This window comes from Phascolarctos cinereus, unplaced genomic scaffold (genome assembly GCF_003287225.1).
Source record: "Phascolarctos cinereus isolate Bilbo 61053 unplaced genomic scaffold, phaCin_HiC Scaffold_5;HRSCAF=322, whole genome shotgun sequence".
NCBI lineage: Eukaryota > Metazoa > Chordata > Mammalia > Diprotodontia > Phascolarctidae > Phascolarctos > Phascolarctos cinereus.
Window position 1 is genome coordinate 121,273,497 of NW_027555958.1, and position 21,912 is coordinate 121,295,408.

The 21,912-nt window shown below is 39.5% G+C and overlaps 1 pseudogene; it reads left to right on the forward strand.

The window, feature by feature from the left end:
• Positions 1-1,642: 1,642 nt before the first annotated feature.
• Positions 1,643-1,742, forward strand: LOC144458025 (U6 spliceosomal RNA; annotated as a pseudogene).
• Positions 1,743-21,912: the final 20,170 nt, after the last annotated feature.

Here is a 21,912-nt window from a genome sequence, read left to right on the forward strand (position 1 = left end):
TGAGTCTAACCTGATATCATTACTGAAGCAACACTTTTCACCCTGGGGATGACTATCTCATCTTTACCCACAACTACTTATTAATTATTTAGATGAGTATCAGTCTTTCATTCATGGGTTAAGGTAAAGCTTTGTGTCCCAGAGCACCTAGTTATGGAAATTCCTTATAAAATCTATGTGGGATTAAAAAAAAAATCTCTGGAGACATTTGCTAACCATTTTGCTGATCGTGACTTATTGCTCCTTATACTTTGGCTACATTCCAGGTGTACATGGTGTGAGTTGAAAGTACTCAATATTTGACTTTTCCCTTAATTACTTCACATGCATATGCTCCCCTTTGGATGGGACTGGCCTTGCCTCGAACTTTTCCTGAGAGTGTCATAGCCACAATATGGTAAAGGTTTGAGTGCTGTGGGCACCATATGAGCTCCATTAAAGCCCACTGATTTCTCTAAGGTATAAGAAAGAGGAGTACAGCAGCAGAGTTTTACAATTGGTGATGATGAGGAGGAAAGGGGAAGGCATGTTTGACATGCCTTGGGCTCATCTTGACATTGACTCTGAACCTCTAGAACACAAGGAATGAGTCTAAAATGGTTGACAGTCCTGCTCAATGTTTCCCCTAAGGGTATCTCTCCATCTCCACCTTAGCTTTTCTGACTCTAGGTAGCTTCAGCAATAGCAAACGGATAATAAGATTCACAAAATAATCACAAAAGAAGAGAGGGGCAGCTTCAGGTTTATTAATGTTAATATTGACAGTAATTACATATGGAGAGGCAATTTTGCATGGTGGATAGAAAGCTAGCTTTAGAGTCAGGAAGACATGAATTTAGGTCCTGTCTCTGATACCACTGGTGATGGGACCCTGGCTAAACCTGTTTAGGGTCCCGGACAACACGCTAAGGCTGTTAAGTAGAAATGCAGATGGGAATCTTTGTTGTCGAGTCTCCTTGCTGAAAGTACCCTATGTCTATGAAATCATAGGTCCAATCTAAAAAAGAAATCTATTCCAGGGCCTCATCATATCATGCCACAACTTTTGCAGTTTCCTGCTAAATAATTCCATTACTTTCTGGCTCTGCCCTTTCTAATCTATCTTCCACAGAATTGCCAAAGTGATATGTCCAAGACATATGTCCTCGCAAATATATTTTTAAAAATCATTAATAAGGGCAGCTAGGTGCACCAGCCTTGGAGTCAGGAGGACCTGACTTCAAATCCGGCCTAAGACACTTAACACTTACTAGCTGTGTGACTCTGGGCAAGTCACTTAACCCTAAATGCCTTGCAAAAATAAATAAATAAACAAATAAATAAAATCCTTAATGGCTCCTGCTCCCAATATTCTTTAGGATGAAATACAAACTTTTCAGGCTGGCATTTAAATCCCTCCACAATGTGGACCCACTAGTCTTTCTAGTTTCATTTCATATTACTGCCCTGAACACAGCCTCCATTGTGATTGAGTCGGCCTCCTAGCTTTTCATCGCGTATGACAATCCATATTTCACCTTGGTGCCCTTGTATAAGTGGTCCCTCATATCTGGAAGGTGTTCCCTTCAGAGTGCCTCTGCCTTGCAAGATCTCCTTGCAACTTGCTTCAGAATGCTGCTTACTTAGGTCCCACCTATTATATGTGCTTTGGCAGCACATATACTAAAATTGGAATGATATGGAAATTTGCATGGCCCCTGCACAGGAATGACGTGCAAATTCATGAGACGTTCCATATTTTTCAGTGATGCAGTGGATAGAATACCAGACCTGAAGTCTGAAAGACTCATCTTCCTGAGTTCAAATCTTACTGCGTACTAACTTACTAACACTGTGACCTTGGGAAAATCACTTAATCCTGTCTCATTTTCCTTATCTGTAAAACGAGCAGTAGAAAGAAATGGCAAATCCATTTCAGTATCTTTGCCAAGAAAACCTCAAATGGGGTCACGAAGAGCCAGACACAACTAAAACAACCAAACAGCAATGTTGAGGACTTTCTGCTACTTCCTGTTGTTTGGTACATCTCTTTCTTGAAATAATTTTGTAACATTTTGCATACATACTTTGTATTTACTTTGCCATGTACACTATCCTCTGTAGAATGGAAGCTTCTTGAGGGCAAGGGCTGTTTAGTTTTTGTCTTTGTATTCTCAGTTCCTTGTTCATAGTAGGTGCTTAATAAAAGTTTGTTGAGTTAAATTGATTGAATCTCTTCCCTCCAAAATCATCTATTCTAAAGTGATACTGCATTAGTCTTACCTATAACAAACTCACAATAAAAGAGTCACAAGTTAAAGTTGCTCAGTAGCCACTATTGGTTAAAAGTGCCAGAAGACTTGATTTTTGAATCCTGCTTCAGACATTTAGAAGCTTTGTGACTCTAAGCAAATTACTTTAACTTTCTCAACTTTAGCTTTCTCATCTTTGGGCATAATATAGCCCCTAACTTAGCCACGTTGTTGTGAGAATCAAATGAGATAACATAGGTAAAGTACGTTGCAAACCTTAAGGCACTATGTGAATGCTAGCTATCATTATTATTATTGTTATTATTGTTAACATCTTATGAATGTTTTTGTTCTATCTATCAGAGTTGTATTGAGTAGAAACTTAGTGAGAAGAAGAAATAATCAGAAAGAGAAAGGAAAGACTTCTGGTAGGAAGCTGATCAAAGTTGTCATTGTCTTTATCCCAGTTCTTTCCAGCTGGCTGGGGATGTAGTATATTTCTATGATACAGACAGTCCAGAGGCACCCCCAAATCTCAGGTGCAATAATCTTCAGGTTATAGCAGAAACAAAAAGCTTATCTATCATGATCTTTCAAAAAGCACTTGGTAACTTGGCTACAACAGGGTCTTGTTAGTATTATTTCTGTGGCAAAACACTATACCCACAGAACAAGGTAGTTTAAAAACCTTGGCAAACACATGGGCTCTTATGAGGAGAGGTGAGTATGTGATGCATGTGTATATATGAGAGCGGTACTCATTCAAGTGCATTTGCTCAGTTTCCTATCTCTGATATCATAGTCAGAGGGAGTGTACAGCAAGGGGGCATGGTCATTTTTAGCATAGAACATTCTAGGCAGAAAAGATTCCAGAAATGGGAGAGGAAAGGATACAGATCAGCCAGGGAATGGGCTGCAGCTACAGCAGAGATAACCTTTCTCAAAAAAATGTGGTCCCTCCCCAAACAGAGGAGTGTGTGTGTGTGTGTGTGTGTGTGTGTGTGTGTGTGTGAGGTGGTGGTGGTGTTTTGACAGCACTCCCAGGATTCAGTGAGTTATTTCTCCCCTGTCTCCCTTTATTTCTGATCTACACAGAGTGATGGCAGGTGTCCTACAAGGAGGAAGTCTGACAGCATTTGCTGAGTTGTTCAGACTCTTAGATTGTGGTCATTAGCAGCACATGAGTCAGCTTAGTTATCTCTGTTGTAAATTGGCCATAAAGATCATTTCAACCCCTTCCCATCATCACCACTACTACTGTTATTAACCCTGTGAAACAGTAACCTCCCTTAAAAATAACACCACCACTAAGGACCTGAAAGATTGTCAAGCATAAAAGAAAGTCATGGTGTTAAGCTCTGAACCAAGGCCTCCTTGCCTGGGACGACAGCAGCATTGGCTTCTCTGTATAAGCAGTCAGGCTATATTAGCCAGACACCACTTTAGGAAAATAGCCGAATTTCCCAAGAGATGAATTGTGAAAAGCTAGTGGGTGGATAGTATATCTTTCATTTAAGAAGATAAAGTCAGCCTGGCAAACGAAATCAAGAGCATTCTCAGTCCTGGGTCTGACAGTGCTGGATTTGTTCACCAGCTTTTGAAAGCATGCATTATCACAAGGAAGTTTGTATTATGGTAGGAGAGGCAGCAATGACTAGAGCGTTGAGTATTGGACTGCAGCGCAAGAGATATGCAACTCTCACTGTGCAATTGATTCATGATACTAGGCCTAGATGAATTCTGTTTTCACTCTCTCTCTCCACTTCAGAAAAATCTTTGCTTGGAGGCAGCATTGGTAAAATCACTCAAACCATTAGAAGAGAGATAGAATTAGGAATAGTAAATATTATCACTGAAGGCGGCTAGGCGGTGTAGTGGTTAGAGTGCCAGGTCCACTGAGCCCCCTAGCTGCCTCCACAGAGGCACATAGTAAGCGCTATATAAATGTTAGTTGTTATTTTTTAATTATTATTCCCAACTTCCTGAGCATTAGGAATTTCTGTCTGCTTATATAACTTGCTGGGGGAGGGGGAAGTATGAAAATGTGTCAGAGTAAGGACAGAGGCCCAAATGCTGCTTTTCTCAGCTCTGCTGACCTTTGTACCTTGTCCTTTTGCACAGAGAATATCCCAATAGCTTCTCAACCTGCTTTACAGGCATTGTTTCCATTGGTTTCCTTAGACTCAGGCCATGTCTTCATTTCTAACTTATCAACCTGTTGTGTTTGTTCTTAATTTCCTGCTTTGAAATTTATTGGGCAGGGATCTTACACATATTTACACATATTTAAAGGGTTCTATGGACCACTTGGCCAAAGACCATATCTCAGGAAATGGATATTGTGATCCCCATAACTACATGATTTTAAAAGCATTTTCGGAGAAATGATCTCCTAGTATAATAGCACCCAGCTGTAATAGTGCTGGGGGAAGTGGGGTAAGCAAAACATCCATGTCACATGGCTTTTTACTGTTATGAGAAGCTTCTGAGATGCAGCTGAAGATATATGGCTCCCAGTAAGGACATGAGACATCTAGGTAACTCAGGGGATGGAGTGCTCAGTCTGGAATCAGAGCTGGGTTCAAATCTGGCCTCAGATGCTAGCTGTGTGACCCTGGGCAAGTCATTTAACCTGTTCGCCTGAATCCACTGGAGAAGGAAACAGCAAACCACTCCAGTATCTTTGTCAAGAAAACCCCATGGACAGTATTGGTGTGCGATGGTCCATAGGGTCATGAAGAACTGGAGATGCCTAACCAAGAATAAATGGGGACACAATTCCATCTTCAGTCAAGGATAGTAGAAGAAACTCTGCATTGCAAAGGAAGTTTACTTCTCATTTGTTTATTCATTCAGCAAGCATTCAATAAGTGCCTACTACACCTGTCGGTAAACACCAAAAATATACTTTGAGCTATGTCTCATTCCATTCTTTTACCAATACTTTTAGGCTAATTTCTATCACGATAGATTCAAATTGCATTTAGGTTGGGAAACTGAGATAGAGGGGATCAAATAAATGCAGGGCAATAAATCTTATTCCTATTACAATTTGACTTGCTATAAAGATATGTTTCATCATTTTAGAGAGAGGAGGGGAACCAGACCTCTGATTTAATTGATCTAGTGAAGGGGTGGGGAACCTGCTTCCTTGAGGCCACATGTGGCCCTCTGACTGAATCCAAACTTCTCAGAACAAATCCTCAAGAGAATTCAGTTTGAGGACCTAGAAGGCTCCATGTGGCCTTGAGGCAGCAAGTTCCCCACCCCTGGTCTAGGGCATGTGAGAAAGCACCTTTGGCCAAAGCTTTTTAACTTATAGTCTTACCGAGGTACCCTGGGCATTGAGAGGCTAAGTCGCTTACCCAGGGTCACAAAGCCAGTAGGTGTCTGAGCCAGCATTTTAATCCAAATCTTCCTGACTTTGATGTCAGTTTTTTCTCCATTCTTCTATGCTGTCTCTTGTGTTTCTTTATTTTTAAAAATCATACTCCTAGGAAATAGGTCCTAACAATATCTCTATGATTTAAGTTATTTACACAAATGTGGTGCCCTTCTCACTTTTGGCTGCCACTTCCTAATCAGATCCCCTTAGCTACTCATGAGAGCAGGGTGAAAGAACAACTTTCTTTGAAAACAAGAGATCTAAAAATGATGGTGATCTTTTTTGAGAGATTCTACCCCCTTGTTCTTTAGTCATTTTCAGTTGTGTCCCACTCTTCATGACCCCATTTGGGGTTTTCTTGGCAAAGATATTGGAATGCTCTGCCATTTCCCCCTCCAGCTCATTTTGTAGATGAGGAAACTGAGGCAAACAGGGTTATGGGACTTACCCAGGGTCACACAGCTAGTATATGTCTGAGGCCAGATTTGAACTCATGAAAATGAATCTTCCTGACTCCAGGCCTAGCACTCTATCCACTGCACTATGTAACTGCCTCTCTACTTCTTTGGGTATTATAATAGATTGAAGCTATCTAGTGGCTATTTAGAAAATACCAGTGGCCTTTTGGGACCACCACATTACATCATCAGGGACTTCCTGAGTCGTCATATTCTGTGTAGCCCTCCAATCCTTTACAAAATGGTAAATGTGTTACTTGTCATGTTTTGCATCACAAAGAATGACAGGGTTTGCAGGAGATTGTGATGAGATTCTTGTCTTATTGGAGGTATCTTGGATTTTCCAAAGTAATCCTTGTTTTGTTCTTTGGGTATAACTTTCAGCTATGACTGAACTGAGGCACTGAATGAACTCCTCTTGGAGAAAGATAAGACTCTTAGGCTAGCTCATAAAGGTTCTTAGGACTAGCCTTCCCAGGCCAGCTCAAGAATGAATGAATGAATGAATGAATGAATGAATGAATGAATGAATGAATGAATGTATAAACGAAAAGATAAATTAAGTACTTATTAGGTGCCAGGCATGGTGCTAGGTACTGGAAACACAAATTCAAGCAATCAAGAGAGTCCCTGCCCTCAAAGATGGACTGGGAAAGACTACACAAATAGAGGACTGGTGACTGACAGTTTTTAAGTAAGTCGGGGTGAATGCTCAGAGGCAGCTAGGTGGCACAGTGTATGGAGCTTGGAATCAGGAACACTCATCTTCATGATTTCAAATCTGCCCTCAGATGCTTATTATCTAGGTGACCCCTTGGGTAAATTATTTGACCCTATTTGCCTCAGTTTCCTTATCTGTAAATGAGTTGGAGAAGGAAATGGCAAACCATTCCAGTGTCTCTGCCAAGAAAACCCCAAATGGGGTTACAGAGACTCAGACACAACTGAAAAATGACTGACCAACAGGGTAAATGGTGATTAGAGTCTTGGAAAATTGACTGACAAGTCCATGGCAGGAATAGCAGTGGGTATTTGATTTTTGTTCCCACAACTAGACCTGGATTATCAAGAGACTACCGAGGTACATTAATTCATGATGTCGACTTAACCTAACTCCTAGAAGTAATACATACTCGATTGTATGTATAGTCATTGGTGTAGGAAGATTCCAGTGAAGAAACTCCCTCTACCAATACAGATCATTACTTGTTCTGCAGTTTATAGTTTTAGAATGTTGCTTAGGGCCCTCAGAGATTAAGTTAATTGTTCTGGGTCCAAAAGCCAGTGTGTCAGAGTCATCGCTCTAATCCAGGTCTCTCTGTTTCCAAGGCCAAGCCTCTAGCCACTATAACAAAAAAGGTCATTGGACTTCCTACTGCTGTTGTCAGTGGTAGCTTTTTGTGTTGTGGTGGTGGGGTTTTTTTCTGGCCTGCCAAGAAGAAGATTAAAAAGAAATAGCAGTTGAGGTCTGCAGGTCCAATTTTCATAAATCACTCATCACTGCTAAGGACTATTTGAATACCAACCCAGCCCCACACAAACATAGCTGATGTGAGCAGTACCTAATTTAGAAATGATTAATGGTGCCTGTAGTCAGCCAGGGCCCTCGAACCTGGCAAATTCTCATTCTGGCAGCAAGATTCCTTGCCCCTCCCCCATTCCTTTTAATGTCTAGAATTAGAATTCTAGGCTAGCTTGGAGTTATGCTTAGAAATATAACTTTCCTACCACAAAAGTGACTTTCCTATCATAATAAAGTGATTTGGAAGTCTAAGTTTCTCAGCTTCCCCAGGGTCCCAATCTCTGTTAGGGATCTGCAGACCAATCTGGGCTCTTTCACAAAATCAGCCTGAAAATGAGAACTTAGCAAACAACACTTGCCTAGGCAGAAAGGCGAGGTGCAGGCCAAAGTCCTTCCTAGCTGTCTTGGCCCTGATAGAATGACAGGAGAAAAAAAAAGGCATTAAATGGAACAAAGTTTCCCAGAAGATGAGCTTTACAATCCTGAGCAGTAAATTTTTTAACTTTGTTAAGAGTGAAAAATAATTTTCCCTCAAATTTGTTCAAAGAACATTGGCTTCAGTGAGTTGCTGCTCAGATTTGGTACTCTGTCCCCCATATCCATGAAGTACACTAGGGCTGTTCAGAATTCACATGGTTTAATGACAAGTTTGGATGGCACTGTACTTAGATGATAAGACTGTTAGTTACAGTTCCCATATTCTAGGCTTTTTTCTTTCTTTCTCTCTTTCTCTCTTTCTTTCTTCCTTTCTTCCTTTCCTCTCTCTCCCTCCTTTTCTCCTTCCTTCCCTCCCTCCCTCTCCTTCCTTCCTTCCTTCCTTCATTCCTTCTAGCATCTCAGTAGATCATTAAGTCTCACTTTACCTCAGATAAAATCAAGGTTTTTTTTTTCTTTAAGAAGAGTGTCCCTTCTGTGTGACCCTAGCTGACTCACTTTTCTTCATCTCAGTTTCTTTGCATATAAAATGAGGTTGCCAACTAGAAATTCTATGATCCTGCTATCTTAGCCAATGATTAGCACAGTGCTGGGCATATAGCAGGTGCTTATAAATAATTATTTAGGAAATTCCTCACTCAGGACACAGACTATTCATCAGAAGTGGACAGTACATGACAAATTTATTTAAAATGGCTTTTTGTTTATTTGACCCATTATTTTATTTATATTAGCAGCAAACAGGGTAAGGCAGTGTGAAAAACAGTGGATATGGAGACAGAGGGCAAGTCCTACCAATATTACTCATTTATTACATATGTGACCTTAATTTCTAAGTCTCAGTTTCCTCAACTGAAAAATTAGGCAGACTGGATTTAATCATCTCTTAAAGTCTCTTCCAGGTCTAAAATCTATGATCCTATGATTTTGAAGGTCTCATTCAATATCCTAAAGCTATGTTCCTACCTTTAATAACCATAGAACTTTGTAGTATTTGCTTCCAGTGTCAATTTATTCACAGACAACAGGTCATCAAACTGACCTAGAGATGAATTGATCAATTGTTAGAGGAAAGGAAGAAAGGAAGGAAGCAGGCATTTATTAAGCACCTACTATATGCCACTCACTATGTTATATGCTTTACAAATATCTTACTTATCCCTCACAACTCCTACTACCTGAAAGGTAGTGGGGTAGGAATTAGCCCCATTTTGCAGTTGAGGCAGACAGAGGTTAAGTAACTTGTCCAGGATCATATAACTAGTAAGTATCTGAAGCTAAATTTCAATGCAGGACTTCCTGACTCCAGGCCCAGTATTCTACCAACACTTCCTCACGATAATGCAACTCTGGTGTCTCATGATCAACCAAAAAAGCTACCAGAGGCCTAGTGTATGCCCTGTACAGCACACTATCATATAATTTAATCTAAAATGGAAATTAAACATTTTGTAAAATAAGCAACATGGCATACCTGGTCTTGGAGTGAGAAAATCTTCTCTCAGCTCAAGTCTTGACTCTAACATATGTTGATGTATGACTTTGGGTCAATTGCATAATCTTTCAATCTCCCCAATTCTTTAAGACTATAAGATGCAGAACAGTTGCTAGCCTGCACTGATAGAGGGAATTCCCCTACACCTGAGAAATCACAGTGAAGAAGGAGGAGGAGGAAGAGGAAGAGATTATTCCACCCAAGTCCTTTAGTACAAATTTAATTCCTTAGAACTTCAGCTATGAAGGATGGATTATGTCTCTTCTCCAAACTCAAAAGTCAAAGTGAATAAAGAGCTATTTTCCATGACCCTTGAGATCCATCTCTTTAGCTATAGCTCAGAATATCTCTCAATATTTGTTGCTCTGGCTGTCATCACCAAATTAAGGACAAACAGGGCTTGAACAAAATTGAACTACATTCCTGCAAAACTATCTTGTAGGAAAGCCCCATCTCAGAAGTCACACAGTATGGGAGTGCCAAAGAGATTAAACTAACCCCCCAAAAGAATAGAATTTCCACTGCCATTTCCCTGGCCTCCACCTATATCCTCATCCTTGCAACAGTGGTAAGGGAGAGGTAGGGAAATCAAAACTGAAAGAATGATGACATGGCAAGCCATCGAAGGTCCCAGGGTTTGAAATTCAGTCATTTGAACCTGTTCCTGGTACAGTTTGCAATAGCCCACACTTGGCTTATCACGGAGAGATAGGGAGCCAAGGCCAAGTTACCCAAGACAGCAGTTAGCGTGGCCAATAATTTGACCACGGGGAATTGCGGAACTGGGTTTTCCTGACCCTCAGTTGATATCACACAGGGACATCACTAACCTTTATAAGCCCCACCTCTAGATTTTGTGTTCCTGGAAACTCCGCCCAGTGGCCTTGTGTCATGGGAATTTGGCCTTCTGGGTGGAGGCAACCTGACCCTGTGGGAACAGGCGGGGAAATTCCAAAGAGCCAAATGGGCTCATAGATTTCAGCAACTTAATTCTGTGTTTGAATATGTCTGTAATGTCAAATGATGAAAGCTACAAACATCGGCACGAATGGTTTGTTATATTCTGTGGCAGATTTTCCAGCAAAGACAACAGCTCAATCCAATTCAAAGTGCCAACTATGTATAAACTTCCAAATTCTGCTTAATTTGGTGAACATATTCAAATACATTCAAACCAATAACTTCAGCATCCTGTTTGATTTTACTAGCAAGGTACAAACTCCATCAGGCTTTCTTCTTCCAAGATCAGCCTTTGCCAATATTTTTAAAGGGCAATTCACATCTGTCCTTTGGAGTTCAATACACCCTCAGTAGGTTGCAAAAATAATAATAATGACAATAGCAAAAACAGAGTCTGTCTTTGTTATTTCAACTAGGTAATAGCTTCTATTTTAAGCAGAGGTTGATGAAAAAACTGATTGTGGCAGCATGAAGTACAACCTGTGTCAAGAAAGAGGTGGTGTTGGAGCCCACTTGCCACATGAAGATGAGCTGTGAGAAGTCATTCTCCTTTTGAAGTAAGAGGCAAATAGCAGGCTCTGTTCTATTGTCACCTGGCTTCTGCATGTGTCTTGTTGGATACATCTCTTTTGTGTAATACCCTCATTGTTAATATTCACTAAGAGGGTCAGTGATTGCTAACTGTAGGATAGTAGAAAAAGGAAAATGTCCTGCAGCAATGAGAGGCCTCAGTTCATTTTCCAAGCTGTGGCACTAATTAGATTTGTGACTGTGGGTAAGCCATTTAAATTTCTGTGCCTTAGTTTCTTCATCTGTAAATTGAGGATGATAATAATTGAAATATATATGGCACAAGGTTATTGTGGGGTATCAAATGAGAAATAAAGTCCTTTGCAAACTTTGTAGAACTATGCAAATGGTGGCTGTTACCCATCTACCCTGACTGACCTGGACTTTCCTCTGATAAAGATTAGGGAGGCCATGGACAAGAAGTGCACTGGATGGGCAAGTATAGATGGGTTGCAACCTGCCATCATGGGAAGGTACTCATTCTAGTCAATGAAATTACAGATCCATTGGTGTGTTGGAGTATAGTACATGGGGAATGCAGATGAAACTGTTCAAGGAGCCAGATTGGACGTTGTTGGCCAACTGGAAAGGTGCCAAGGTGTTGTCTCTACAAAGTGGACTTGGACTGCTGAGAAAGCTGTTAGGGGTAAAAGTCCTCTACTGTTCCCTCCCCTGGAGAGAAAAAGGCAAATAGTTTCCATTACCTTTACCCATCAGGCCATCAGATAAGTATTACTGCTATCCTTTAGGTCATTCAACTCAACTCAAGCTAGTTGCACTGATTGCTATAAAGATACCATTACTACCAACACATGGTCATAGCACCTTACCCAGGGTGTGCTTTTCACCCATTGGTCTCTATGGGCATAATGCCATACTCTGGGCAAGTCTCCAGAAGTCACTAGGACCTCTCCAAAGGCCAGAGTCAGAGTCAGTCTCAATTGCATCAGCCTTGGGCTTTAGTCAGTCCCAAAAGTTAGGGGATCCTCTGTGGGAATGATTCAGGTGTCAGACTCTCCAAGGAGGAAAGTCTACATCACTCTGAGAGACTCTCAAGGAGAATCTTTTACCAGAATTTCCCAGGACCCTCCAAGGAAGTACCAGAGTTGGCCCACATCTTTGAGGATCATTCTGAACAGAAAGAAACCTGAGTATAGTGCCTTCCTGGGCCCATCTTGACCCAGATTCCTAAGACAACCTCAGAGACCAAGGTCTCTAGAACTACCTGTCTACCAAAAGATGTAGGATTAGGTGATGGGCAGGGATTGGGTGTGTGGAAGGACATAATGAAGTCCCCATTTCCTGGTGGTACCACAGGGTGGTATCCCTGTGGAAGGGATACACCCAACTTTGCCGTGGGGAAAGAACAACAGTGAAGCTGGGGAGCCTGAGTTCGCACGCCAATACTGACAAATAACCTGTGTGAAATTGAGCAAATCATTTAACTCTCCTGGGCCCAAGTTTCTTCATCTATAAAATAAGATGATAAAATATGTCTATAAAATTATATCTAAGGCAATTTTGAGCTGTAGATTTGACATCCTATATCAGCATGACATGCCAGAACTTTGCCACTACATAAAAGAAACAAAGACAAGAAAAGTCTAGTAGTCAGTGACTCCCACATAGAATGGTTCATTAAAGTGCATGTGTATGTTGTATGTCTGTAGTAGGGGCTATACGTGGATCACATATGAGGACTGGTCTGTAACTTGGATTCTTCTGATGAGTCATAATGTCTTCCAGTAGTAAGTGGTTAAAGCATACGTGGCTTACCAGAAAGGGCCATACACATTCCATGTGACCCCCACCACACGTATGTTAGCTACAAGCTGTCAAGGCAGTGACCTCAAGGCAACCCAAATTCCACATCTTAGTTCTCCAGTATCTTTATTAAGGATCTGAACCTATGTTTATGGAATATATATTGGGCAGGTGAAGGGAGGGAATAAATTCAAAGATAATTTGGAGATTTGGGCTCTATATTTGGTGCAGTAGAAAGGGTACTAAATTAAGAGTTGGAGTATATAGGTTCAAATCCCATCTCTGCCATTTATTAGCTGTGTGACCTTAAATAATGTCGCTTAAGTACACTGCAACTTAGTTTCCTCATCTATAAATTAAAGAGGCTGGACTCAATGATCTCTAAAGACTCAGCTCTGTGAATAGAATATTGGATTTGGAGTCAGGAACACCTGGGTTCAAAGCCTGTTTCAAACACTTACTAGCTGTGTGACTCTGGACAAGTCTACCTTGGTTTTTTTCATCTATAAAAAATGGAGAGAGTAATAGCACCTACCTCCCAGACAGAGTTGTTACAAGGATCAAACAAGAGAATATTTGTAAAGCACTTTGCACGTCTTAAAACACTCTATAAATTCTAGCTGTTACTATTACTGTGATGATGATGATTAAAACTTTGAACCTCTGAGCTGTCTTCAGCATTGCCCACCCCAATTTTCTCCTTTTCCCCCCTCGCTTTCTTTTAAAAAAGTCATATAAAAAAATGTCAGAGTGATGAAAATTCTGGTTATCTTCTATAGTGTATTTAGTGACTTGCATGGAAAGGGGAGTATTTCATAGTGGCTAATAAAGCTGTTGAAAAAATGTTCATTGGTCCAAATGGACTGTATTTTAACATTAAGGAATTTAATCATATTTATCAGGAAAAAAAGTTTATAATTCTCAACTTATGGGGCAATTTCACAATACATTCTGATAGTCATTAAGTATGAAAAACACTAACAAAATTCATGGAGGACTCAAATCAGTTTCCATTCCTATGGCAGCTAGACTTTTGTATCTGATGGGAAATAAACCCATCCTTCCTGCTGTAGGATGGAGATTCAGTTTTATAATCTGAAAGAGTTTTGCATTGTCTTTGTGAATCAAAGGTGGATTCCTTTCTGTGCTAGGATACTGGGTGGCAAGTCATTGGGGTTTCTTGCCTCCTCTTTGCCAGCCTTAGCACAGGCTGAAATGCACAGGCATAATCTTGGAGTAAGTCATAGTTGATGCTCAGAGTCCAGAGAATTCACCCAGATCTATTCTTGACTCGCCTGAGCTGGGACAAATGACCATGGATTCAGGTCAGGAGGCAAAGGGTGTGAGCTAAGGAAGACTGAGGAATGCTGTGAAGTCAAGGAAGTGTTTGGTCATATTATTCATGAGCCCTTTGACTGCCGAGAACATTCTGTACCCTGTAGCAAGAGGCAAAGCTGGCTTAATGTTAGTTCTCATGCAATTTTCATTTATCACCTGGAATCTCATTTGCAAAGAGGGTAGATAAATAAGCTGATGGTTGAACATTGGTAAACCAATACATTCCAATGACATCCACCTATGGATCACGTGACCAAAGTGTACTGCTGGGTCCTAGACAGGAAAGAGAAGGAAACATACAGAATGTTGTTCATCTCACAATTACTATTTACTTTCCATAGCTTACACTATTTTACTGTCTTTACATTACACTTTACTATCTTGCCACAGTCTTCCTTTGGTTATTGAATTGATAGAATTTTCAATTCATCAAGTATTTACTGAGTGCTAATTGTATACTTGGTATTGGTAGGAACTCTGTGCACCTGCTCACCCAGTATCTTTATAGCAATCAGTCCTGCCCACCTCTACATTTTCTGAAATCTCTCCCAGAGGAGGAGAGATGGTACAAAAGACTCATGTAAACTAGTTCCACCACAGATGATGATGATGATGGTGGTGAGGACTTTGTGCAGCTAGCCAAGTGGTGCATTCAATAGAGTGCCAAGCCTGAAGTTAGGAAGACCTGAGTTCAAATCTAGCCTTAGACATTTACTGACTGTGTGACTTTGGGCAAATCATTTAACCTCTGCCTGCCTCAGTTTCCTCAACTGTAAAATGAGAATAATAATAATAGTGCCTACCTCCTAGGGTTACAGGTGAGGCTCAAATGAAGTAATATTTGTAAACACATAGCACAGTGCCTGACACATAGTAGGTACTTAATAAATCCTTGTTTCCTTCCCTACTCACTGGTAAACAATCAACTAATTTATTTACTGAAGTGAAATGGAAGTCTATTCCATGTTAAAACAAACAAACAAACAAACAAAAAACTTGATTTTTTTCCCCATTTCCTTTTTATTGAAGATGGAATAGTGAATAAAAGGCCAACGTATTGGTTGGTTTTGCAGAATGGTTTTTTTTCTCTTTTAAACATTTGTGGAGTGGCTAGGTGGTGCACTGTATAGAGCACCGGCCCTGGAGTCAGGAGGACCCGAGTTCAAATCTGGCCTCAGACACTTGACTCCAGCTGTGTGACTTAGGCAAGCCACTTAACCCCAAAACAGAATTGTGTTATACAGAAGGGGGGAGGGAAGAGATCAATTAATGAATGAATAAATGTGCTGGAAAAACTAAAGCTGTAAGTTTTAAAGAATTAAAAGTTACACATTTTTTATCGTGATTTTCTTCTCTATTCAATTCAATTTAGAATTCATTAAGCACCTATTACGTGCACTTTGAAACAACTCTCCTCCCCCAACTTCCCTCAGAAAAGAAGGCAAACTTCTCATGAGAGATTGTTTGGATTTTGTCTTTGCATCTACATCACATTAGCACAGTGTCTGGCACATAGGAGATATTTAATAAATATTCACGAAATTGAATTTAAAAATGCCCAAAAGGAATTGGTAGCTTTCTTTGGAGAAATAAGACTTAAACACATGAAGTAATTAGATATGAAACAGATAATAATTCAAGGTATTCTACAATAATGTAGAGAGTATAATACCACTTATCCTTTATATGGAGGATTTCCTTTGTATGCAGAACTGAATTCAAATTCATGTAAATTATCTCATTTGATTCATATTGCATAAAAATTGGCTTGAGGTCTGAAAGGGAAGAGATCAGTGCCAGCTGGAGTTAGCTGTAAAGGTTTTACAATATATTTTAAGAAACAATTTCCATATCCATTTATTAAAAAAAACAAAAACCTAAACCTCAGTTTCCTCATCTGTAAAATAAAGAAAAAAACCACCAACTTCAGAGGGATGTTATGGAGAAGTACTTTGTCACCTTTAAGAGATATGTCAATGTAAAAACATTATTATTATTCATACTATTTTTAAAGATCATAAAGATAGTAGAAAACGGTAAAGGGCTTTAGAAGTCATGTAGTTTCACTTCTTCAATTAATTTCATTTGATTTATTATCTATGGAAGATGGATTGCAGGCACACAGGGCTTTGAAAAAAAAATAGGCTCATTGATGTGTTTATTTTATTCCATACAGCTCTGGAAATGCCCTGCTTTTCTAAAGCATATTTTGATAATTTCCGTGACTGACGAGGGGTATTAGGTGCTGGTATTTTTTTAAGAGTAATTTTCCTTTTCATTTTCAAAACAATGAAAAATCAGAACATTATTTTTCCCTGGTAAAAGATATTGTCAGTGTTCTGTTACTTGCCTCTTTCCCTTTCATTCATAGACTATGGCTGTCATGTGATGCTGCTATCTTTCTGGGCACTCAGAAGTGAGGGTTCCATACTGAAAGTAAGAACCATGATGACCATGGAGTACTAATGAAATCAATCCTTGGTTAGAGAGGGGAAGTAAATAACTTGATTATCCAACTTGAGGATGGATCAAGCATAATGCTTGGAGATCTTTGGTTGGGGGAAGGGGAGGTGAACTAGGGAGCTAGGAAGCATGGAAAAAGAAGCAGCATTGGGGTATGGCGGAAAGAGCATTGCATTTGGAGTCAGCCTATCAGAGTTTGAATACCAGCTCCGCCACTTACTAGCTCAGTGACCTTGGATAAGTGGCTTAACCTCTTTGAGCCTTGATTTCCTAACATGCAACATCTTTGATCCTATGACCTCTGGGCTATAGGCATGGTACTTTTTCTAGCCAAAGAATTAGTAACATAAATTTTTTGTTAAAAAACAAAGTAACAGCAAACACTTTCTATTCTTTCCTTAGCTAGTTTCCTCACTCTTTCCCTTTCCTCTCCTCCATTTCTAACCCTTACCCTAATCTCATTTCCCTGTTGTGGTCCCCAGAATAATTGAAAAGAGTACTGAATATGAAGTTAGAGACATGGGTTCAAATTCTGCCACTATTACTCAGTATGTGACCTTGGGAAAGACACTCAACTCTTCTGGGTCTCAGTCTCCTCATTTTTAAAATGAAGAGATTGGTTTAGATGGCCTCTAAGGTCCCTTCTAGTGACTCCACCAACTCTTTGATAGCACAAATTACAGAAACAAATTGTGTATCTTGGAACTTATTGACCAGAATGGAAAAAACAAAACAAAACCAAAAACCTGTTGCTGAGAAGAGGAATGTATAGAAATAAAGAGCTAATGAAGAATATATTTTTAAATTAATTAGGTCTTAGAGTAAAAATAGGAAGAAAACAAGCTCAAAATTTCTCCATCTTTTACCTTCTATTTGAAGTTATTGTTCTAGCAGCCTATGAGTCAGTCTTGTGAAGAGAAATGCTTGACTTATGCCAATTGCCCCTACTGAATTATGAGTTATTGAGTGCAATAGTGTACTTTGGTGACAGTTATGTAAGGAGTAGTTTAAATATGATTCTTGTAGATCAGATGTACAAATCTAAACTACAGGGAACATTAAAGTAGCTGAATCATACACTTAAGATCCTTCATATTTTAATATGACACGGTCAGTTGATTCTCAGCCCAGTTGCCTCAATGGGCCATTGCTTTGACCACTCCCTTCCCCCAACCCCTAAGGTTATTTGCCATAGCTTTCTGCATGAGAGAAAAGGGGAGCACAGAAAGGTAATAGCATGTGTTGAATACCCTCTTCTGCTAAGGCACAAATTAACCTACAGTGAGTCCTGCCTATCTCTACATTTTCCAAATCTTATTCACTCACCTCATGCCTTCTGAACTGACCAAAAAAAAAAGAGAAAAACAAAACTGCTTCCCTGAGGCAGGTCCAACTACCCCATTTCTCCTTATTCCCAAAATGTTCGCATGCCCTGTGGCTGACGCTTAATTCTAATTATGCACTGTATACAATGCTAATATTCTATCATCTACAGAATTTCCTTGTTTTTGAATCAGTGCTGTCAGTATTTCATAAATCCTAGAGGAAGCACGTTTGCTAGCAGACACTTACTAGCTATGTGACCCTGGGCAAGTCACTTAATCTTGTTTGCCTCAATTCCTCATCTGCAAAGTGAACTGCAGAAGGAAAGGGCAAACCACTCCAGTATCTCTGCCAGAGACACTAAAACCCCAAATGTAGTCACAAAAAGTTGGACATGAATGGATGACAGGATGCTATCTACATAGCTAGAAAGATTCTGAAAGACCATTCAGTCCAACTTGCTCATTTTGTTAATGAGGGATCTGAGCCTTTTGGGGGCCCATTTTCCTCATCTGTTAAGAGAATGAATTGAACTAGGTAATCTCAGGGGTCACTTCATATCCTAATGTTCTACAATTTGTATTACAGGAATACCAATCGTACATAGTATTCATAAATAACCCATCTAATTATGTAGGATTAGGGTGGGAGCTTTAGTTACTGGCTACTGATTGAGTGTGTTTGCTCAATTAACTTTGAAAATAGTTTTCCAAAGTCATTTGCGGGCCAAAAATTCTATTTGGTCTACAAAGTTTACAATTGGTACCACCCACATTTATAAATACCATCATTACTGCTTACCCTTGCTGCATCATTATCACTTGGCTAAAGAAAAAAACCTGTCATCCTTCAGGAAATTAAGTCAAGGGTTCTCTTACAAGTACAAACTTATGAAAATAACACAAAATTAGAATTCTACATAGAATAGAATTTTTTTAATTGTGCTCATTCATTTTCATTAGACACATTATTCTAGTTCCATTAATTTTATTCAATTTAATTCAACATCTGTTGAGTAGTATGATGTAGTGGATATTTGACTTTGGAACTAAGAAGACCTGAGTTAAACCTCTGACACAAACAGGCTGTGTGGCCATGGGCAAGTAACTTAACCTGATAGTGATCTCTAGGCAACTAAGTTACAGAGAAGATGTTAACCTGCATTGGCAGGGGGAGTTTCTTCATCCTCTGGTTCCCTATATTACTGAAATCATAGGTGTAGGCCCCATCCCTATTTTTTAAGCACTTACTATGTGCATGGTACGTTGTTTACTTTAGGCCACATAAAATATTTCTGAAAGAGACATAATTGCTTCAGAGAACAAAACCTATATGGAAGACTCTAATGTCTAGAGCTTCATCATCTCTGGCCAATATTTTGACCTCAAATTTAACTCAGTATTTAGTCTATCTGTAAGATAGAGATTTATAAGTCTGTTTCAAGGGATATGGCAATGGGCCTGATCCCACCTGGGAAATGTTAATCAAAAACCAGAGACACTGTTTAGAAATGTATTAACTTTCACTCCTGGGACACAATTTATTAACTCCCCTTTACAAGTGTTACAAGCAATGTGCTAATGGATTGTAAAGGGTTTTACAAATCTAAGAAGCCCGTGATTTGCTCCCTTCTCATAAGAGAGGAGGGAGAAGGGCCATGATCCAGGGTGGGTTGGTCTCTGACAGAACAAATCTTTCCCTTTCCCCCCTCCTCTTGTTATTTACACCTCTGTGGTAGGTGCAGTGAGGGAACCTGAGATGGTGTGTGGTATGCCCAGTTTTAACATGGAAGTCATCTTGTTTTTCTAGGTGTTAGGGACATTTTCCAGCCTTCTCTAGAGAGCTGCTCACCTCCTCTAAAATATTAAATGATGATAATAGTACCATTTACTGGGTTAAGTGCCATAGTAAAATACAGTCCAATTACAATTCTCTTTAGTCACCCTGAGGCAAATAACATGTTTTTTATATACTCTATCTTTTTGCTTATCTGAACTATTATCTTTTGAAGGAGAAATAACACTCACAAAGGAGTTAAGTACAGAGACAAATTAACAATGCAGAGAATGTAACTTGGACTGAGAAGTCTCCCTCCGGCAAGGTTTTCTATGCTTTATCTTCTAGAACATGTAAGGTTCTTCGGAAATCACTGCAAAGAACAGGCCTGAGTTTCTGCTCTGATAGGTACTAATTGTTGTCAAACAAGTTGCTTCTCAGCTGAAATGCCACTATTTCTGATTGAAATTTCCATTTTTCAAAAAGACCTTTCCCCTTCGCAATAACTGAGCAAACCACTTTCCTCAACACCATTCCCCACCCCCCTCCCAGTGCCCACCAAAGACAAAGGGACCAAATATGGGTTTCTCTTATTTAAATCTCCCTTCCAGATGAAGAATAAAATAGTAAGCATTTATTAATAAATAAATAAAATAAATGATAAAACATAATAAAACAACACACAATTCTGGAAGGAACTTCAGATGTAATCAAGTCCAACCCTTTAAGGAAAAAGGTCCAGAGAGATTGTGATCTGCCCAATGTCATATTGATAGTAGATGTCAGGCCCAGGACTTGAGCCTAGATCTTCTGATTCCAAAATTAATGAATTAGACTAGGTGATCTGACATTCTTTCCTTTGCATCACAAGTCTACGTGGAGGTACTTTTTGGTGTGAGTATATGCTCATAGGGCATCTAGGTGGCACAATGGATAGAGTACCAGCCCTGGTGTCAGGAAGATTCATTTCCCTAAGTTCAAATCTGGCCTCAGACACTTACTAGCTGTGTGATCCTGGGCAGGTCACTTAATCCTGTTTGCCTCAGTTTCAATAAATGAGCTGGAGAAGGAAATGGCAAACTACTCCAGTATCTTTGCCAAGAAAACTCTAAATGGAATTACGAAAACTCAGATGCAACTGAAAAAAGGAGTAAACAACAACAATATCCACATAGGTAAAGCTCCTCATCTAACTGCCAATTGGGGTAAAGAAAGAGATTATTGTGTGTATTACTTTGTATAATTCTTTATGAATAAAAAGTGTGGGTTTCGCTTATTTTATTGTCTCACTAATTCTGGTTCTAAGGAAAGAGGCAAAATATACAATTATAACATGGCAAATTTGCCTCCTGCTCCTGTATAGTTAAACATGCAGAATAAAGAAAAAAAAGCCTTTGTGCTATATTCAAGCCTATCTCATGTCACTAGAATGATTTTTCAAGTGTGAGGGCAATTATATTTTATTTCTGGCCTTCCTGGCTTCCTTCAAGTGTCAGCTAAAATTCTACCTTTTGTAAGAAGTCTTTCCCCTTTACCCCTTAATGCTAGTTTCTTCCTCTGAAATTATCTCCAATTCACCTTGTATTTATCTTGTTCTTATACAGTAATTTGTATGTTATTTTTCACATAAGAATGTGAGCTATTTGAGGGTACAGACTATTTGTGCCTTTCTTTGTAAACCCAGCAATTACCACCATTCTGCACATAGTAAATGCATAATAAATGTTTGTTTACTCGGTTGTTTATTCTCTCCATGTCCATCAACAGAGAAATCAAGCCATTCATATTTATATAATGTTTTAAGGTTTATAAGCCACTTAATTCACAACTCTGTGAGACTTACCCTTCTTGTCCACATTACACCCTTTCACCAGATAATTAGACATTAAAATATTGACTGGCCCTTCCATTCCTTGTGAACCATATTTGGAGCAAAGTGATGATATTGTGGCTTCACATGCCACGACTGGGTTGTGGTTACGCAGTAGAAGTGACAACTTTTATGAGAACACAGAGTACTTGAGATTGGGGATTGTTCCTTGTCATGAGATGACTCAAGAAAGAGTCAGGTAGAAAAAAACAAACAAACAAAAGCAATTCCATCAGGACAATGACGATTTCATCAGGGTGCAAAGCAGCAATATAATATTGGTTCGAAAGGGAGAGAATAAATATTCTGATATAAACCCAGG